Below are 21352 nucleotides of genomic sequence, written 5' to 3' on the forward strand. Positions count from 1 at the left end.
AAAGAGGTAGCGCGCAGAGTCGCCAGATTAGGAATCGTGTCCCCACTCTAACTTCCCCTTCAATGACGCTTTCGCCGCGTGAAGTCACATACGATCACGTGACGCGTTTGGTCTCTGTCGTACGTCTGTCACAATGTCACGTGTCTAATCCAGTACTAGCAGATAGATGGTAACTTTTTCCCCTCATCTGGCGACTCTGGTAACGCGATATGTCCACTTTCCCACTCCTGTGCAGATTTACAACTGAAAAGGGAACATATTCTAATTACACAAGCTGATTTTGACGAAACTCATGCGAGACGTGTCTGTTTTATCGGCAACATCCACATTGAAGGGGTTAGAACAGCCCTCAAAATTGGAGCTCAAAACCACATTCTTTTAGATATCTCGGAAACCAGGGGTCGAAAAGAAATTATATGTAACGTCGTAGAGAGTCGTTTTTTTGTACCTGACTGTATGCAACGAACGAGCATTCGGTGCAATAAACGAGGTTCTACTGCATAGCTATATCATCGCACGATACTTGATCCTTCGCGATGTTATTAAAAAATGCAGCCGTACGCACGGGTTTTCCGTTGCGGTTTCCGTCGCAGTTGTCGTCACGACTCGGATGACGTTGAGAAATGACACGGGGGGTAAGGGAGAAGGAAGCCGGCGAAAAGCCGAGATGGAAAATCTTCAAAAATACCTTCGTCTCCTTCGGCTGTTGTTGGCTTCTTGAGATAATGGAATAGTTGCGTCACGGCATTCCCGATGCGCCGCAATGCCTCCAGTTATTTTTCAAAAGCGTCGTTCCCCACCCTGCCGGACCATCTGGAAAGATACGAAAGAAAATTTGTTGTCTTCTGGCTCGACCTTCGCACATGCAATAAGTCGCACAATAAAAACAAGGATAACAACTCCGCCATAAAGCAAGGAAAGTCGAGAGAGGCCGAACGGCGATGAGAGGGAGCTTTAAGCCGGCTGCTATAGCGGAGCAGGGAGGGTACGTTCACTTTGATCCCCGCTGTGATTATCGTAACTGACTTATGTTTACCCCGGGAAGGTACGCAATAACTTAGGTACCATCTTTTTCATTAAATATTGCCTTACTCTTGTTGCGAACGCGATAGTTTGCTGTGAATTTTGGTCGGCGAGGTTAAATATTTGATACTTCAATTTAGTGGCGGGAGTGATCAAATTCTTTCTCACGATTTTGAATGTATCAGTAATCAGAATTTTAAACGCGGTAGGAATTTTTCACACGAATTATTTATTTTAAAAATAATTAATTATCATAATTTTCAAACATATAAAGAAAGGTTCAGTGGCATATACAAGAACAATTCAATAACCTTCTTCAAAAAATAATACTAATTAATCAATAACCACGCAGACAGTTAATAAAATAGTTACAATAATATTTTTGATTAAATCATCTAATTAGTATTAAACCACTACCAATATGTATACCGGTTCCCCCACTATCAACTAACTTATTGAATAAATCTATGAACAAATATTTTAATTCTATCGTTGCATTCTAATGTACAAACGCTAAGAACTTTTTTTAAAACCATCGAAGTTACAATACACGTTATAAGATATATGCCTAGCAAAAACGTATAGGGGAATACTGTTACCCACAGATTTGGTAAAGTTGCATGATCTAAATAGATTATTTGTTTCGCCAAGGATGTTTGCACTCGGTTAAAACTTTGGACTAACCAACGAAATCAGCTCTTTCGAGAAACTTCGCAAGAAATTAACGCCAGTTACCCCCGATTTAACGCAAGAATGCAGAGTACAGACGGAGTATTCGTTTAATGTTAAAGTCACAACGAAACTGTATATTTGCGTTGAAATAATTGAGTCATTGCGTCTGGAGTACGTTTCCACAGTTTTCAACTGGTGATAAAGTGTCTACTTATCACTTGCAAACTTTTTCAGTTAAACCGTATATTTAGAAGAGAAAACAATGCAGAACATGAATTTAAAAAAAAACTGGAACAAAGTTAAAATAAATGGTTGTTCAAGACCTCTGAAACACTCTGTTTAAGTGTCATGTATTAAAATAAGTGAAAATGAATGTACTGTTCTCCGATATTTTTGGAACACCGTACACAATATATAATTTTTCAATCTACTATGTAAGTTTAGTAAAATCATTCAACGTAATTTCATAACAAGAAAAAAGATGAATTTGTTTGGCACAATTGATTTTGTATTGAAATATAGGTCACTTTGAAATAAAAGTGAACGTGTATACGGGTCATCTAATTTTCCTGTAAATACAGTGATATCAAAATGATTGTTAACGGCGGAAGCGCGAAGTAATGGTGAACGGCTTGTGAACGTTACAGTGTGCTCGTGAAAGCGTCTAACGTGGAGACAGTGAGGGAAAAAGAGAGAAAAATAGGACAGCGGAAGGTGAAAGGGCGTAAAACGCGCAACAGGAGTCGCGAAGCGTGAAGCTTCATGATATTTGAAAAAAGAAATAAAAGCAGAGAATGGGTGACGGGCACGGAGAACGGAAGGAATATAAAACGCGGAGGAAGCTTAACGCGGTGAAGGCAACAGTGATATACATACTACTAAATGGAATCTTTGTTTTCTTCATTGCTGTGATGAGTTACAATTCTTCGGTACAATCAATTAGATTAAATGCAAACCCGTTCTAACGACACTGGAATGTTTTCATTCATGTAAAAGTATGTTAGAGACATCGAATAATAGTCTCAAAAATATGAATCGTATTATGTATACACTTAGCTGGGCTCACTGTATACATAGTTACAATACCGATTCTAAAACGAAATGATCAATTCATTTTCAAAAATGTCCAATATTAATATTTTGGTAAATTTATATCATAGCAAATTAGAAGTAAGCATTATTCGTGATATAATTAATTTCTGAATGAATGGAAATAGTCAATTATTAAAAAATATATCGAAAATTTGGGGAATGACGAATACAACAAGACTGAACTTTCTCACAAATTGAACTCGTATATATTTTGTTCTATTCCAAGTTTACGTATAAACATTTACCTTGTTAGTACCCAAAAATACTGGGACTTTCTGTGATCGGTTACATACAACATTTGCAAGTTACTGTCGACCTGTTTTCGTTCAGAAAGTTAGTCACTGTACGTACAGTTTTGAGGTATAGTGCGCCATAAAATTTTAGAACCACGTATGTTTGCCGAAAGCGGATCTGATCATTGAATTTTAGTAGTTTACGAAGAAGTGAACAACTGAGTTTGACTTCGGAACATTACGGTTATACTTTTTTGGCTATGCCTCCGGCTTTATGGAGTGCATTCTCTGCATAGGGAATCGTTTGAGGAAGATTGGTAGCGATGCGAAACTGCCGCGGAAAATGGAAAGTGCAAAGACTCGCGATAAAATCAACCGATCGCCATTATTTTATACTATCTTCCGATGCACTGAATCAGCTTGAGCCTGTAATAACTAAAACTGAACGCTCTACAGTTTTTATCATCTTATCTGTGCTGTGCACTCATCATTTGAATTTCATTAGCAATGCAAACGTCCATATTTTAATGCAAAAATATAGGAGATCTTTCAGAGAAGATCTTCTGTGCTATGGATCAAAATGATTTTTGTTTACCTACATTCATTTCTTATACCAAACGAAGTCGTAAATTAAATTTTCGCATCTGAAATATTCATCTTATTCTTTCATCAACAAATAAAATTTTATTCATGGAGAAATATAATATACAATAGTGAGCAGAGATCAATTTCAAGAATATGGATCTTTATACAAAATAAAAATTATTCAAGATAATTGTAAAGAACAGAAGTTATATCAAAACGTATTTTCAATTTTACCAATAATGCTAATAAATCGGAAATAATATAACAATATCCCTAAATTTTTATAATGTTTTTGCAGTTTTGTATTTGACCTATTTATTTTTGTCTATTAATCTTTTGTTATTCATTATTAAGTCAACGATTTCATATAATTCGTTGTGTATAATTAGGCAATTATTTATTATCTCGTACGAATATTTATTAATTACATTCGAATTCGAATTACTTTCTTTATTTTTTCAGTAGGTAATCCTACGGATTTGACCTGCGAGTAAACAAATTTTGAGGCGGAAACTAATTCTGTCCAATAATATTTTTGTAATCTTTTAAATCTCTGCAGAATTATACATTAAAACTGTATACATATGTACACTAATGCGAACAGAAAGCGAATAACCGCATAACAGTGGTAGGAATGAGAAAGACAACTGCGCGTGGGATTTCGACTGCATGGTTAATGGTTCTAGCTAATTTTGTATTCTGTGACCTTTCTTCTCATATTTCATACTTAATTAATTAAACATTTGTTGTAAAATTTTCGTTGATTGCAGCTTCACTGTACTTTCTAGGTGCTCTTCAAGTTCACGGTTTACTGTACATCTTCAAGGTAGCAATTACACCATACTGTGTGTATGTAACGTGAGAAATCGGTTGCAACCTGGTTGATGGTCTGTCGCGACGAGCGAAGGGCGGCGCGTGTACCATACGGTTAATTTCGGCGCGAAAGGAACCCCGGAGCCGAGAAAGGTATGGCGAAATATGAAATGAAATTTCCTTTTTCCGTCATTGTTTTGGTGCATTCCGACGCGACGTTTCGAGATGCACGACTGTAAACGAGAGCGTGGATGAAGCCACTTGGGTCATACTTTAATGCCACGGGCTCCACGCAACTTTGTTTTTGACGCATTCACACACTGATGCTATGATTCTTTGTTTGCCATTTTCTCGAGCACAATGAATATAAATGTACTTTGTTTACTATTTTCTTTCTCGCTCATAAAAAAGCTACTGCCTGGCGATTTGAGCACGAACTCTTGTAGAGAAACGACGCTTTGATTAGGATTAAGACCATTAAACGTGTTTTCGACTGAACTCTCAGTGACTACGTATTGTGCATATAATTCCTGTTAATGAAGGAATTTCGAATTCATCCGTGTGGAGGACGTTTAATCCGATTAAAGTTGAAATGTGTTCTAGTTAGTTTATACAATTGAGAAATCCAAATTTTCAATTTTTTAACTTTCTCTGTAATATTTTGTATTTTTCAAACTGTCCTTATCGAATTATTTGTATTTCTTTAGGTAATTATTCAGGTTATCCCTAATTTGAGAATGTAAGTTTGGATGTCGTATGCTGTGTAAGAATAATCAAATAATTACTTGATACATACGCTACAATTTTTTAGTTTTTCAACTTAATTCTAAAAGAAGTTTTAACTATGCTTACAATTGGGGAAGTTTATTGTAGAACGAAAACTTTTTATCTTCAAAATTGTATTACGTTGGTGAATATGAGATACCATTTTCTCAAATGGGATTTCAAACTAGATATCAAAAATTTAATTAAAAAATATTTTATGAAAACGATTAATTCGTGAACATGGGGAAATAAATAGGAATAATCTCTTTGGAAAATAATACAATTTATTGTTGGTTAAATTTCAATTGTTTTAATAAGTAACATTTAACCTATGCTCGTTAATTTTCATTGTATTTATATATTTATATATTATACTGAGCTATTTTAATAGCAAAACACAGGTAAAATTTATATTTTCAATGTTCATTTATCTATGATTTATATATGAACATTGAAAATATAAATAATTTTTTACCTGTGTTTTGCTATTAAAATAGCTCAGTTTTGGTAGATTATGGAGCCATGAACAGTATCAGATAAATATGAAATATTAAAGTAAGTTTACAATGCTGCTCGCGGGCAATATTTCGTCCGGTGTTGATTTAATTCTGTGAATTAAGTCAACAAGCTCGCGTGCAAGAAAGATTTGTGAATCGTACGTTCTCTACTGAAATATATTGGTCGGTAAATTCCAGAGTTCTGTTGCTGATAATGGAACAATATTTTCTGAATGGTTATATTAAATGCGCGTAACAGCGAGCGGAAATAATGCATTATTCAACTATGATAACATATTTCTTAAAAGTGCAGTAATCTTTTCGAATGTATAATCAGACCATTCATTTCTATCGTCAATATTTTCATATTAGACTCCTACTTATCACAATATCATTAACACCTTCGCTGCTATGTCAGTCATATATTTTCAATTACGAAACGTGGAAATCAATTTTTATTACAGTGTATTAAATAAACAAAATTTTTGTAGAACGTGTAAGAAGTAAAATTTCATCGAAATTGGTCAATTGGTTTACGAGTTATAGGCAATGAAAAATTTTAAAAGGCCGTTAATTTTCACAATTTTTAATCGTTTATAACTTGTATACTAAGTAATTAATATCAATTAAATTTTCAACATATATATAACTTAGTCTACAAAACACATTTTTTAAATTTTCATTAGAAGCCCGACTAAAAAAGTTGTAAATAGCAGCTTGTCCTAATTTTTTCGTAAATCAAATTGAAAGCAATTTTTTCCAAAATTTTCATTACACAGACTCTAGTGGAGTGTAGGAGGAGGGGCACGGTGGGGGTTGTTACGCGACAGTGGAGAAGAAGTTGCTCGGGCCTGAACTAGTAAACTAATTTAGCTTGACAGAAATACTTGGTACATTTATACGAAAAATTTATTTGATCTAACTGTGTCGCATCAATTATGACTGTAGTGTGTTATAGCACCTGTCGTTGCGGAGTGTATGCAGTCTGCTAATAAGTATTAAATGTATGCAAAAGTGTAGGCCGGTAGCGTATCTTTTGTAGCTAATTTTCTTGGTCCACGACTGAATCTGTGTTTCCAAGGGAATTCGTTCATCATTGTCTTTCACAGTTCACAGAATATTGTAAGCGACCATAACGAGAGGCTGGTGAGACCAGCCGCCACAATGCTCCAATTCCATGTTTCGCGCCGTTGGTCGTTCCCTTTGCCTCTCGGAGCCGGAGTTGCAAGGCGAAATTGCAGGGCGCACGGCTAAAGGGTCGTAGCTATTGTTCGAGGGAGAATTCAAGAAGTTCTCCTGACACTACTGCGCATCTTTCCCTGCCTTTGGTCGATTGCGACTTGATCGAAAGACGTGTCGAACATGCAGCCCCAAGCGACGATTGCTTATTGATCATAGATCGCCACGGGTCAGTTCGCTCGCATCCTTCGACCCTTGAGACGCCCGTAGAACTTGTCCCCGCTGCGAAACTTCCTTAATTATCCTACAGTTCCCGCGGAATAATTCGGCCGATAGAACAGCGTGGTTTACAAATCTTCTCGACATCACGCAACAAACAAGTTATCGCCGAGGGGTGGGGGGCAAATGAACGAAGGAAACGGAGGGAGACTGGTTCGAAGGAACTGGTTCCGGTCAAAACGCCGACTCGACCGCTCCCCAGACCGACTCCTTTTGAAAGTTTGACTCCGTTGTTCGCCCCTATGATTCGTTTCGACGGTTTCACGAACTTCCCCGACAATGAAAACCTCGGAGGAATTCGATCACGCTTCGCGGGGTTCGACCGAGCCACGGAAAGCGCCGCGCCGCGCCGTCGTCGTCTAACAAGCGTTTCGGTTCGATAGAACAAACCGGAAAGATACCGAATTTATTAGTCATAAATTAGTGCTACACTATCATTGATTAGGAATTTATGTTTGGTATCTTATCTAAGTGTGACCTCCCGAATATCTGTTGCAATTGTGAAAACCAGAGACCATAGCTCTTATAACCAAAGGAGAAAAAGTGATAAGATTATACTATATTTTCGTTTAAAAAGGTTTTTATATCTTCGTCTAAACTTGACCTTCTAAGACGAAAAACTTAACACTTGTTTTTATACAATCCTGTTGATTTTTTACTAGGAGTTCTATTTCGAAGAGTGTTCAAATATTAATTCCGGCCACTGTCGACTCTGAAAGCTGGGAATTTGATTTTTGTCGCCGAGGTTCGTTCATTTGAGACAGTGTGCGCCGGTGAAAGCGGTAAGAGTACGTCGCGCAATAAACGTCAGCGGAGACACAGTTTAAGGCTGACCATCGCCGGGACCCTTGCCAAACGAACTTCTCCGTGCAGTTTTGCTGGTCGATTTGCTCGTTTAGCGGGGGCCCTCTTGGCGTCGGCGAGGACCTGTTTCCGCCTGGTTCCGTTCTCGTATCGTTAGCATCGTCACATCGCCGGCACGTTCGTCTCACACCCTTAGGCTTACTTTCCCGAAGCTCCCGGCTGTCACTCCGACAACACAAACCTCGCAAACAACCGTTGCCAAGATACAGTGAACCGTTCCTCGGCTTCCGGACCTTGTGGCACCGACAACCGGCACCCAGAAACACAGGAATGGCACCAGAAACGGCACCAACGGGTACCAAACGGGGCGCCCCTTTTCTTCATATGTCAAGTTGGAGCGGAGTTCACGGCTACCGGTCTCTGCGGGCGGGCGAACTCGCCAAACTGCCGAGTTTGCAAATGTGTTTCGTCAACCCGCGACGCGTATCCGCTGCTTCTCGCCGCTACCGAAACGAAACTACTCTACCGTCTCCATTTCACCCGCTGCAAACCGTTCCCTTCGAACGTGCGTTTAGCACCGGCGCCACCGGAAGTTTGTTTTAATTTCGTTTCCTGCCCGCGACGTTCGTCTCGCCTTTTTCCGGACGAGATTACGGGTCGAGGAAACCGACCAACCCCAGCTGGGCTCTGATTTTCGCAGCGCTGCGAAGCGAAATTCCGGGCGCGCGAAGTATTGCTCGCCACTTGTTCGCTCCGCAAAAATTGTTCGTACTTAACTTGGCTTGTCTTCGCTGTGCTCGATGCTGTCCAAATTGGAAACGTGTTTAGTCCCTTCCTCCCGAGACCTTACCAACCAGGAGTCGAACTAAAGGGCTAGGTTTACTGATATTTATTATTTTTCTAACGACGATGCAATGTACAAAAACTTCTGACAGAAATTAAGAACAGTAGTTTGAACAATATCTCATCACTGAATTTTTATGAAACTGGTATCTCCAAAACTTCGACACGCAATAATATAAATGTGGTACTTTGAAAACTTCAACATAAAATCGGCAATTTTATGCTTCCGGATTTTCTTAAAGTTCGATCTTGCATAAAAAAATTCTGAGATAATTCACTGGCTATTAGGTAGAATGTTCGTGATTTTTTTCGTAATAGAGCATAATTCATTAAATCATGCTCACTTTATAACTACCCTTGTTAGGAGTATCTCTTGTTGCGTATCTTGACCTTTCGCGAAGCACGCAAAAAGATCTATTGGCAGCTTAATGGAACTCTAATCGTCGAAAAGAAGCTGTTGCATTACGGCGCTTCGCGAATCGAATCGAAGTATTTAGTCGCGGTTGGGAATGGTTACGATATCGGTTTCAGTTTTTGAAACAGTTATATAAGAACGAAAATGATGTTATAACTGTTGTGAGCGGAAAAGCTTCTGGCTTATATTGATTACGGTTCCGGGTCTGCAGAACCGTTATTATATCGATTTTGAAACGGTTACGCATCGGTTCGGTAGCGCTCTTAAAAATATATTGCTTCTGCACTGGTCGGGTATCAGCGTGGAATGAATAATGCATCGATTATATGTATATCCGTTTATTAATTTCACTATTACGCAGCATTTATTGTTTTCGACAAAACCGGATATTTCCTTCGTAGAAGCAGAGTTTGATTTTTAAATTTTGATTTTCGATCCAGTCGAAACTATTTATCCAGAATTATTCTAAAAAGTGCTAATCGACTCTTTTAATAATACAGTTTTGCTTAGACTATAAACTAGGAATAGAAAATGTAATCTTTTTTTCTTTTTTCACAGATCCTATTTAAGGCATGGTTCGTATAATTTTTTATATAAAGTATAGATAAAGAAAAATTCTGGCAAGTAGTAAAATGGACATTTTACATTACCTAAAAAACTAGCAAGCATGTATGTATTCAAATTTTTAATCTTCAAATTCTTAAAACAAAATAAAATCCCGAAAATTAATAATAAAAAAAGTTATACTGTCTTTTGCAAGCAACGTAATGCCGCATGTAGTGTTTTTGTGTTGGCATTATTTTATGTATCAGTAGTGAAAATGACCTTCACTGTGTCACATGTTTTCATGTGATATGAAAGAATATTATGTATAGTATTCGATTAAAAAAATTGGAGGTCACTTTCTTCTCTAAAAAGGTACTAAAAACACAAAAATATTACATATCCATTACCATATTTTTCTATATTTTCTCTTCGATGCATTTATAGTTTGAAGATGAATATAGAAATCCCACTGTATTCCTCGGGTCAGGTTTTAATAATTCCATGCATAATTCCCGAAATTAAGTTTCCTAAAGTTTGCAGATGTTGAGAGTAATTACTTCAAGATGACCGGGTGAGGAAATCTTTTTCGCGTCGTTGTACTTCTCACGTGGCTAGCCACGAGAATGTACTTTCCTTGGATCATTAATCTTCGAAAAGCAAATGGTACGGGAGTAACATGATGAACGAAAGCGAACTCATTTCAACCCACAACAGGAATTTCAGAAAGTCATTCGGGAAGCCAATTTTTGAAAGAAATAGTTTAGCAAATCAGTTTTGCTTATGCACTTTTCTCCTACGGATTTGAAAAAAATGCGTTTTCATATTTTATAGAACGATAGTAGAATTTATATATGTTACAAATGATTCAATTATAAGTCTATCGAATTTATTTTGATAGCTATAACAATATCTCATTGTCATATTGGTGAAACAGGCGTATGCAAATGATAAATCGTTTTTCGAGTCATGGAATGTGTGCTAAATTTATAGATAAATTAGGCAAATATTAGAATAAATTTCAATAATTCTACGATACTATTGTAACAATATAAAGGCATAGAATATAGCGTAAAAGATTGGTAACAGCATATCAGAATTTATGTTCTAGTTCATTGTATATATGTACTTGAAATTACACGATCAAAGTTGGATAATGTAGTTGATTAGTAGCCATTATAGATTATACACATATCTAATTAATGGATAATAATGTAATAATACTACTACATCTTCATTGAATATGTTATAATACATATAGTGAGGTAACATAACATGTGCACGAACGGTATTAACCCCTTGAAATACAAATTAAACGAAATTCGATGTGACCAAAGATATTGTTTATCTTTTAATATATCATTTATGTGAGCTTAACAATGAATTCTCGTATAAACTCAAAATAGATGTGTTCCTGGGATAACAGATGTGTTGCTAGTAATATGTATTTGTTGGCAATATTATTACTAGACTATAACTACATATGTATATAGGACACTATAAAAGATGTATAGGAAATATAAATATTATATTATTTTTACGCACAGTTAATGACAAATTAATACGTGTTCATTCATTCTAGATGTTAATAATATTTGTATGTAACAAGGAAGTTCAAATAGGATAAAGAGCCCTATAAATTACTTAATCTTTTCAAGCATATCCGACAGACGGGATATTTTTGAAAAAGTTCAGCGTCCTGAAACTTTTCTCGGGTTGAAGCATTGTAAAAATTCGTTTGGCGATAAGACTTATCGTTCTCCATTGAAATCCTAAGCCATTGTGGTGACGTACGGGAGTCTTTGTTGCAAGCACAAATAAAAAAAAGAAAGAACGTCGTCCGTGCTCTATTTCCGCGATTCTTTTCTCCATCTTTATCACTATAAAAATTTACACATTTTTTCCTCCTGGATTTCGTCACGGTCTCTGCATATCCTTTTTAGTTACTTTAAAGGGGGTGCCTACCGTTTCTTATAATTCTTAAATATAATATAATATGTATATATATAATATATCTCAATTACAAAAATATTTCGGGGAATACATTAGTATTCCCCGAGCCTGGTAAAAGTATTAGAGAGAGTCTCTAATTATCGTTGGAGATTTTAGTTCTAAAAATTTATGTCAGTGGAGTCGTTTGAATTTGAAAAGTCTTCAGAAAGAAACAGTTTATTTTTTTGCTTTTTCACCTTTTTCTTTGAAAATATAAATCAGGTCTTTGAATGGAAACGTTTTACACTTTGAAATGAGCTCGGGACGACTGTTACACGATTTTTTGTCATGAAGTGACAACAATTTCTTGATGTAAATTTAGCGGTACTTTAATCATTCACAGCAGTATGCAATTTCAATCCTACGCAAACAATATCCAAGTGTTCATGGAGTTTCCAACCCTCATCTGTTTCCCCCTATTTCACTCGATCTTCCTCCCACAAAGATCACCCTTTAACTACCTCTCGCAGAATCCTGTTACAACACGACGTGGTAATGCGGATTTACTCGATTCACAATTCCGATTTCTTCATTCAGGCAGACAGGAGCAACTAAAAGTTCCTATGATAAACGACCGTGTCGGAGCGTTAAAAACGGAACGTTTCTTCCGTGGTCCGTTCATGCATCTTCCCCTGCACCCTCGCTCTCACAAGTTTTTTACTCGATCGTGATTATTTCACACTTTCTGTTCGCCGTACAGTTATTTTCTCGCTAACATTAAGTGAAAAAGTCTTCGCATACACTGACACAGTCTCTTCGATACTGTACATTTTCTTTTGTCGATGAAAATATAAATACAAAGTAAAGTTGATATTTACGTGTATTATTCAGAAATACCGTTAAAGAACGTTTTAAGGAAATATTGCAGCATATATCAATTTCAATGAAATTTAAATTAAATTATATCTCGTATGTCAATATATAAATATTTTTTTAAACATTCTTTTAATATTGATACACCTTTTCCTATTGTTGTTTAACTTGATTTTGTTTCCTTGAACCTCTACAATTTTCAATTCTTCAAAAATTGAAAACGATTTTTCATCTATAGTCCATAGAATTTTAAATATCGTTTGTACATACGTGACGTTACACAGTTTTTTGTCCACCTATGCGTGATTATACATATTAATGTCAGTGTTCGAATTCTGTAAACTGCGAAGTTCCGACAAGCTACAAACATTTTATGAGCAGAATTAAGTCATTTATGGTAAAACAAGAAACTATATCTTGATTATGGTAATTGCTATTCAGATTGCTTAGTCTGTCAGCTGACATAACACTTTCTTCAGGGAAACCAAATTACTGCTTGCAACAAATCTCTAACTATTAACTTATTTAATCTACGGAAGACAGATGTTCCGACACTGACGCGGCAAACGGTGGCAGATTCATTTTATCCGACAACTGCAACTTGATTATATGCGAGTTGGAAAGATGAATTTTATTTTCATGTGTACATGTGTTGCATTTCAGTGTAATTAATTATGCGCGCGTAGGGAAAAGTGAAAACAAGCACGTGCGAAGAATACATAAATATATTTTACACTCTTAATGATATGAGGAATGTTTCAAGCACAATTTAAACAGCTTCGTAGGAAGAAATATCACACAAAGAAATTGTCTTTAACATTATTCTTTTAACGTTGATTTGTTTCTTCAATATTGATTTTTTAAAATATTGATATTTGTGTTAGCCATGACATTGTAGATACACATCTAAATTAAAATATTATTTAATAATATTAACAATATGTCTATATTATCACCTCAAGAACATATCTATTGTAAATTTATATGGACGTTATTTTTTAAACTTGCACAAATGATATAAGTTAAATAATAAATGGTACATTTGGTTATATAGAATTTCATTTAACTTATTGTTTGTTAATATACTACCAATTTGTTCCAATATGATTTACAAATGCCTCCCCTATGAGTTTCACATATTATGCATTATTATGTATGTTTGCATGCATACAACTGCTCCACAGGATGCTGACAAGATGCATTTTTTCGATCCTCGTGTTCATATTCTCGCGACACCTGCTGCAACATTCGAGACTTATCGCACAGCGGAATTTGTGTCGCTCCGTATCTTTATGAAGCGCTTTGAAGACTTGAAAACTCGAATGATTTCTGTTCCCAGATAAAAATGACCCTGCACTCGACCCATGGGGGCTATGTTGTTTGCTATTTTGAGAAGAGTATGATTTCTCTATGATTTAAAAAACCATTACATAGTTTTGATCAGTTATACTCGCTGATCAGCGATTTGACATATGTATGTTCTGGTCCTTGTAAAAATAGCGAGGGTGTGATAAACGTATGCATGTAGAATTATCTGTATAGACCTCAGTTAGAAATTCAGCCGTATAAACCTCACTTATAGGTCAGGATAAGCTTCAATAGAAAAACATGGAATAATATAGTTTACGAAATTTTAAAGTTGTTTTTTAAGAGAACGGTTGACCTAAGACCTATAGTTCCTTTAAGACTTGTTCTTTGCAATGGCTACTATAGGATGCAATACAAAAAAAATGATTGACCTGAAGAAAAGTGTCAACGAGAGCTATTATATTAACAGATCCTATATAAAACTACTTTATTAACACGAAACCTAAGGCTCTATTTATTTAGATCTCGCGAAATTTTTAATACAATATGTGCTTGGACAAAAAAATTGATCGAATCAATTACCATGTATGCAACTTCATAATTTCAATAATCATAAAATGAAAAATATGAAACCGGTCATTTGACCGACGGTGGTAGGTTTTAGTGTTAAGAGATCTCCAATCAGAGGTGCAGAACTACGCTATAGTAGTCACGACATATAATTTTGAAAGACCCTGTACTTTGAAATAAAACAGCAATACAGTGTTAAAGTGAAACACTCCGATCATTTGATCGACACTCGTTCGTCTGGATTCCCTTCAGCCGTAGAAGTGGTTCTCGTTTCGTAATGATAACATCAGTCACAAACAAGCCGTAACTACGTACGTGGTCGCCCGGACGACTGGGCAATTGGTACACCGAAAACTATGTTAGACTTGAAGGCTCTTGAAATGTAGTTACCCGTACAAACCTAACCCAGTGGTCGGTATCCATACTTGCAATCCGTCTATACTGACGCCTTTCTGAAATGTAACCGTCACAGGTATTTGGGAACAATTAATCACGAACATGTTCTTCTCTGAAATACTGTTACAATGATATGTTTAACACATTCGCAGTCCCATATTAATATTAGGGGCACCCATCAGTAATGTAGTTAATACAGGTTGATTAAACCCTTAACACTCGAATGGTGACTCACAGTCACCACTAGAAATTGTTGTACCATTATTCAAAATATTGTTTACATTAACCTTTTGCACTCAGAGTGGAGTTGTCACTTATCTTACAATATGTTGGGATCTAAGCAATTACTAAACATTTAACTATTGTATGAGGTATTTTATCAATTTCGTATCCATAAAATGAAAAAAAAACATATACATTTGAATTATTCTAGATCGGACGAAATGTTTAATATTCGAATTAAAATAGTTCCGAGTGCAGGAACTAGGAAGGGTTAAATATTGCTTCCTTATTCGTGGATTACATACTGCTCAAATTCATTAAAATTCCGTGTGCTTATTGTGCAATTAATCTGTAATTAATTAAGGTGGGCGTTTAGAGTAACGACAGTGAAGACAAGTGATTTTTAAGAATTTCTCTTTTAGAATAAATAGATATATGGAACTGGACCTTTTTGAGATGTAAACATTTTCTATTGAAGTATAAAAAAAATATTATAAATAAAAAATCGAATGTATAGCCGAATATGTACACATGTAGAAGACCTATCAAAATTTCTCCGAAATGAAGAAATTAACAATAAATATTAATAATTAGTTACTATCAATTTAATATCTTTATTTGGTTGACCTTCCAAAAATTACGCCGAACAAAAGCGTTTGTAAATTACATTTCTCTTTCATGCTCCATGAAGTCAAAAATAACTGCATGTTATTTGAATTTTCCGTTTGTAACCCAATTTCATGTAATTTTCACATGGAAATCTTATTTGCATAGTTACTCGGTACTAGATTCAAAAATCGATCCACGAAGTCGTGGTTGCTGTAATTACATTCATGCATTACTGACGTTGTACTCGAAACCATCAATCTCATTGCTACATTATTTATGCCAATTCAGTAATATCCTATCTTGTACTTCTCAAATTAATGGAATTAAATACTTCTTTGAATTTTTTATGATAATTAAGTGAATATTTAAGCAAGTATGCGTGGAATATTTCCGTGAAAAAGCTCGAGAGCTTCACATAATATAGCAAAATTTATAAACATGCTTCCAGGAAAAGTAAACGCATAAACGGAAAAGCTTTCTTTAAACAAAGTAGAGCACAAAACTAAAAATGCAGCGGAACACTCAAAGGAATTTTGCAACAAAGAAATGCGTTTCCTTTGATGATGCTCAACAGTAAAGGAACGAATAAAATTTGGCGTACATCGTGTAACATCAACACGTTTAAACAGATGATGAGAGTGTTAATAAAAAAATTTTTATGGATCATATAAATATATTTTATATTACTTCATGTATCAATTTAAACTAATGTACTCTTGCTAGTTTTTTCTACACTAATTCAAATCACCATAAACTACATATTTTTCTAATTCTTGTAATGTCATCCCATTTCTTAAGAATAATTCTTAGGCTTCTGTCGTAGGAGATTAAATGGCATCGTCATTGTTAGGGACACAACTAAAGAATATTTGTACGAAAAGATCGTGTTGTACGTTTTTTAGTACCTTTTCTATACGATACGACGTCTGCTTAGTTGCCCAATCAATAGCAGCGCTCTGTAGAAGTCCAAGTTTCAGAACAAGACTTAACTTGTCTGCACGAAAAATTCAGTTGTCGAAGCCAGACTATTACTTTCTAAAGGTTTCTACGGACCCGCCCGTTGCATTTCCCGGGAACTTCGCTAAGTTGCGAATTTCGTTCACACACTCTCGACAGTGGGAACTAATCGCTGGAATTATGTGAAATTAATAGCTTCACTCTTGTTGAAAGGATATACATATAAGGTCACAAGGTACGGTAATATATTTCTTTCGGGTGTCGTTCCATTGAATTTATTTGATTAGAAACAGAGACTTATAAGTTAGATGATTGATTGTGATACTTTTTCTGTGAATACAATGTAAAACTTAAAAAGAAATAATTCTGTGTTCTGTGATTTACTTGCTGAATAAGGTTACACTTCACCTGAAGAAACTATAAATTTGTAACTTGTTTTATATGACTTTGAATAGAAAATTCCGAAAATCCAAGTTTTGATGTTAGTTTAATAAATCGACTAAAAAAAGTCGTACATACAGTTTTAAGGGGTGGTTGTGAAGGGGAAGATTCAATCTAGAATTCTATGATAGGTTCAGCCATGAGAAAGATTTTGAAATGCTTTTACAAACGTTTTAATATATTACACGTATTTCATCGACAATTTTTCAAAGACTGTAGTGTTCAAATGATTTTTACATCCACCGTGCATGATTTCATCTGAAAAATATTTTTTGCCTGAAAATTAGTGTTGAGCAAGCACTATAATACAAACACAGAATGAAGGTAAGCCGCGTTAAGCATCGGTAGCATCAGGAATTACTTTCGAGCGAGTGGCCTCATGAAGACGGCATTCCGACACTTGACTGCTCACGATCCCCTAATGAACAACCGCGTGAGATCGGTGAATCGAAATCATCCTTAAACGGAGAGCCGGTGTTCTTGGTTCGAGGGTCTCAGTCATCGGTATTCATCCTTCAGCACGTATTCGTCGGAGTACATTAACTTCCTGAGAAAAATCACGACCCTTGTCCGTGACTATGATCCGGCTCCCCCTACGCAGGTTATTCAACTAGCACTCATCGGTGAGGCGAACGATTCGTTGTACGTAGCACCGCACCGGTGCGGCGCGGCAGCGGATTCAATTTAGCTAAGACAACGTGCCGTGTCGAGAAAATGTCGAAGAAGATACACTTCTGCGAACGCGGAAGAGGAAAGAGGGTTTGGATAGGCCTTTGGGGCGAGTATCGTCCCAAGTAGTTATTCGAGTCGAGACCGGTCATGAAGCACGAAGACACACCGTAAGAATTTACCGCTTACTCGACCGTTTTAAATCCTCGAGCGGTCGAGCCAGCAGCACCACCATTTGCCCTCTTCCCTCCTTTCCGCCGTTTTTCAGCCTCCATTCGCCGATTCTTCTTCAGTTCCGGCGGTTCGCGCCACTCGAAGACCCCCAGACGAATTGCAGCGACCGCTTCCGCGTTGTCCCCGGTCGATTAATATTCCCACGAAGCGCAAAAGCCTGGAACACCTGGCTCTTTTTGCTCGACGGGAATCCTCGGAGCCGGATGAAATCCCGGGCTCGTTACTAATCGGCCCCCGTGAAAGAAGGTAATGGATTCAGGGGTCGCAGGAAGACGTGGCCCGGGTATGAATATTAAGTTTCAGATTTTCGGAAGATATTCCATAGCGCGCGGCGGTTCCCGCCTGGCCACCCCTATGATCGCGGCCGCTGAATAATTTTACGGCTCGCATGATTTTCCTGCTCAATCCCATGTCACCGGGATTTAGCCGTCAGATATTGAATTCTGTTTGCTCGATCGATCTACGTCGCAATGGTCGTCCGGCGGGTTTGTTTTCCTTTCTTCTACTCGGGGCTTGAGGTTGTTGTAATAGCGATTTGAAGCGGTTGCAAAGAGCTTTTCCTTTCACACTAGTTTATATAAAATTTAGCTGTATAATATTTATTCCTATTATACGGTAAGGTTGCTCAAGTCGTACCAGTGCTTAAATTGTACCACTTCAATTTTGAACGAACTACGGCGACAACAGCACATACAACGGCAACCAAATATACATACATCTGAGTCAACGAAGTTATTGTTTTACGTATTATTGTCTGCCATAAACCAGCCTCATTATAAATCCTGTCGTCAAGTAAGTTCATTTCAATTTACTTATAATTTTCTGCATATGTTTGGTAGTTAATCTTGCAAGTAAATTATTGATAAAATTATGTTCCTTATTAAATATAAATTCAGTAGACTTTACAAAATCATTTGGTTGAAACGAAATCGTATTAATTTTATTCAGTTAGGTCATGTTTAATTTTTAAATTTAACTTGCGCCCTGTCTTAAGTCGAACCCATATGAGATTCCTAAATCGTACTACCTCGTCAGTCGAAATAAACACTAAACGAAATGTACACTAAAATGAGTCCCTCAAATAGTAAAAGTTTCTTGTCAAAAAATTACTAATATTTATATATAGTAACTTCGTGAATTGTATCTCTTTCAACAAAATATGTTATTAAAAAATTTAAATATCTGAAGAATTTGAAGGAATATGAGCAAGCACATCACACACAAGAGATTACAGAGGGGAAGCTTATACATACTCTTGGACAAGGGGAAAGAAAGTTTAAAAGTTAGAAGTTAAATTAAAGTCAGAGCGTGTAAGTTTGAAGCATCTCTATACCAACATCTATGTACTTTTAAACTAATAAACAAACTGTGATTTCTGATGTGTGTATAGCATGTTCGAATATTTTCTGTACAATAAGCAGAGAATTTTAATAAAAGCTGATATTAGTCTATTATTTTCAAATTAATTAAATTATTATCATTTTTGTTTAATATTTACTTCTGTAAATTGATCTGTAAAAAAGTATTTGAAATTCTCAATTCTCTTTTCAATTCTCAAAAAATTGTTGATATTTAAATTGTGATACTTTCGTAAAAACGAAGCCTTGACTCATTTTAAAGTTTGAAGCCTCTAATTACTTAAACAATGACTTTATGACGACGTGATTACGTATAAATTCATCGTGTTTGTGTAGGAATAATCTACATCTTATTGTGCATGGACGACATAAACTTCTTTGTTGTATACTCGCCTATGAAGCCAGTTTTAATGAGCCAATATATAGTTTCTTGACATTTATATCCCAATAAAATTTCACCCAACATTGAACGAGCAGCTTAAATATTTCAAAATTCGGTTAATCGAGAATCTTCATCGATTTAGAAGCAACTCCGTTTGAAGCGAATTCTCAATACAACAAATCATTAACGTTAATGATTATAGTCCAATTAACGATTATCTGAATAATAACAATTTGATAAACGGCGACAAGGGAAATACCAACGTGCGATGCGAAGTGCATTAAACGCAGATTTATGCGCAACTATAGCGATTCGTAAAGTGCTCGAAGCAATCGTAAATCGACGTTAAAATAGTGCCACCTGTTAGCCCGGTATTCTTCCCTAAAATTTCGCTTAATCAAGTCGGCCGGTACTAATAAACTCAAGCTTATCGAGCTTGCGCTTAAAACATTATTTTATGACTTTCTCCGCCTTCGTGCTATCATGAGTAGACCTGGCTAAAAATATTTCAACTAAGAAATACAGTTATTTTCTTTTGTTACAATAAATTACTAATTTATCATTAGAATGAGAAATCTAATTGCAAGGAATTCTTATAATAAATTTAATCTGAGAAGAGCAGTCTAGTGATGATTAAAAGCTTACCACGAAAAAGTTGTTAAAAATTGGCTGCTCTAGATTACCTGAACACTCTGTGAAGAAATACTCTGTGAAATTCGTCTAGAATCCACAGGCATATCAAAACCCTTTGTATCGAATTTTTTATTAGAGCGCAAGTATCGACTAAAGTATTGGCCTGTACACACAAAGCGTAGCCACGAGAATGTTCGTGCCAACACAGCCAGTGTAATACGTAAATAAGGTTGGGTTAAAAAGAGCTTATACCTTCCCTTTGTATTAGCAGTGTAACTTCATTTCCTTTCTACTTTCTTTTCGTATACTATACATATTTTCTAAGTAGACTTTATTCGTATAAATTTTAATTTTGTATATGTATACGCGACAGATATTCACTAAACAAAAGGAAAAGTAACATGTAAATAGAAAAATATTCAAAAATTACTTTGCGTTTTAAATACATTGATCTATTGTACAAGGTGTTTCAAAATTATATGTCGCGACCATTATAGTGTGATTCTGAACCTCTGAATCGGCGGAGATCTATTAAAAAAATGGATATTAATATTGACCTTGGCCTTTTTTTTTAAGATCTAACATTTTTTTATTGCATCCTATAGTATAGTACTCCAAATTCCTTTTACATAATTATGTCTTTTCGTGTTCTGGAAATGTTAAGACAGTGTGTAGAATTAGGCGATGCTTTTATCATTGAGTTTTGAATAGTTCTTTTCGGTCTAACTGTCAGGGTCTTTATTCCTCCGTGATAAAAATCGTCGCGTTTAGCATCGATAAATTGAAGTCGTAAAAGCAAGGACTTACTTAGTTTACTGCCTAATACATACTAAAGTAAGCAGCGATAAATGGCTCCGTGTAAGAGCCAATCGAGTACTTTTCGTACACCCAGCACGTTCTGTAAGGTTCCAGGTAATTACATCGGTCATTGGCATCGATCGTGAAAGGATTTGGATTAACCTTTTGAAAGCATTCAAAAGCGTGAACATTCGTCCTTTCGCTGTACTTTCAATGAAAAACACAAT

General features: G+C 36.0%; 1 protein-coding gene across 9 annotated transcripts in view; it reads right to left on the minus strand.

The window, feature by feature from the left end:
• The window catches only part of LOC143208911 (potassium channel subfamily K member 6), a 482405-nt gene that overhangs the window by 174321 nt on the left and 286732 nt on the right, over positions 1-21352 (minus strand). For 7 of the 9 annotated variants that reach the window (XM_076423865.1, XM_076423913.1, XM_076423904.1 and 4 more), the window contains one exon: positions 689-813. The exons of the other annotated variants lie outside the window; for them this stretch is intronic. The gene's annotated coding sequence lies outside the window, so the exon portion shown is untranslated. The remainder of the gene's footprint in view (positions 1-688; positions 814-21352) is intronic. 9 annotated transcript variants of the gene reach the window in all.

The sequence above is a fragment of the Lasioglossum baleicum genome, chromosome 1 (genome assembly GCF_051020765.1).
Source record: "Lasioglossum baleicum chromosome 1, iyLasBale1, whole genome shotgun sequence".
In the NCBI taxonomy this organism is placed as follows: Eukaryota; Metazoa; Arthropoda; class Insecta; order Hymenoptera; family Halictidae; genus Lasioglossum; species Lasioglossum baleicum.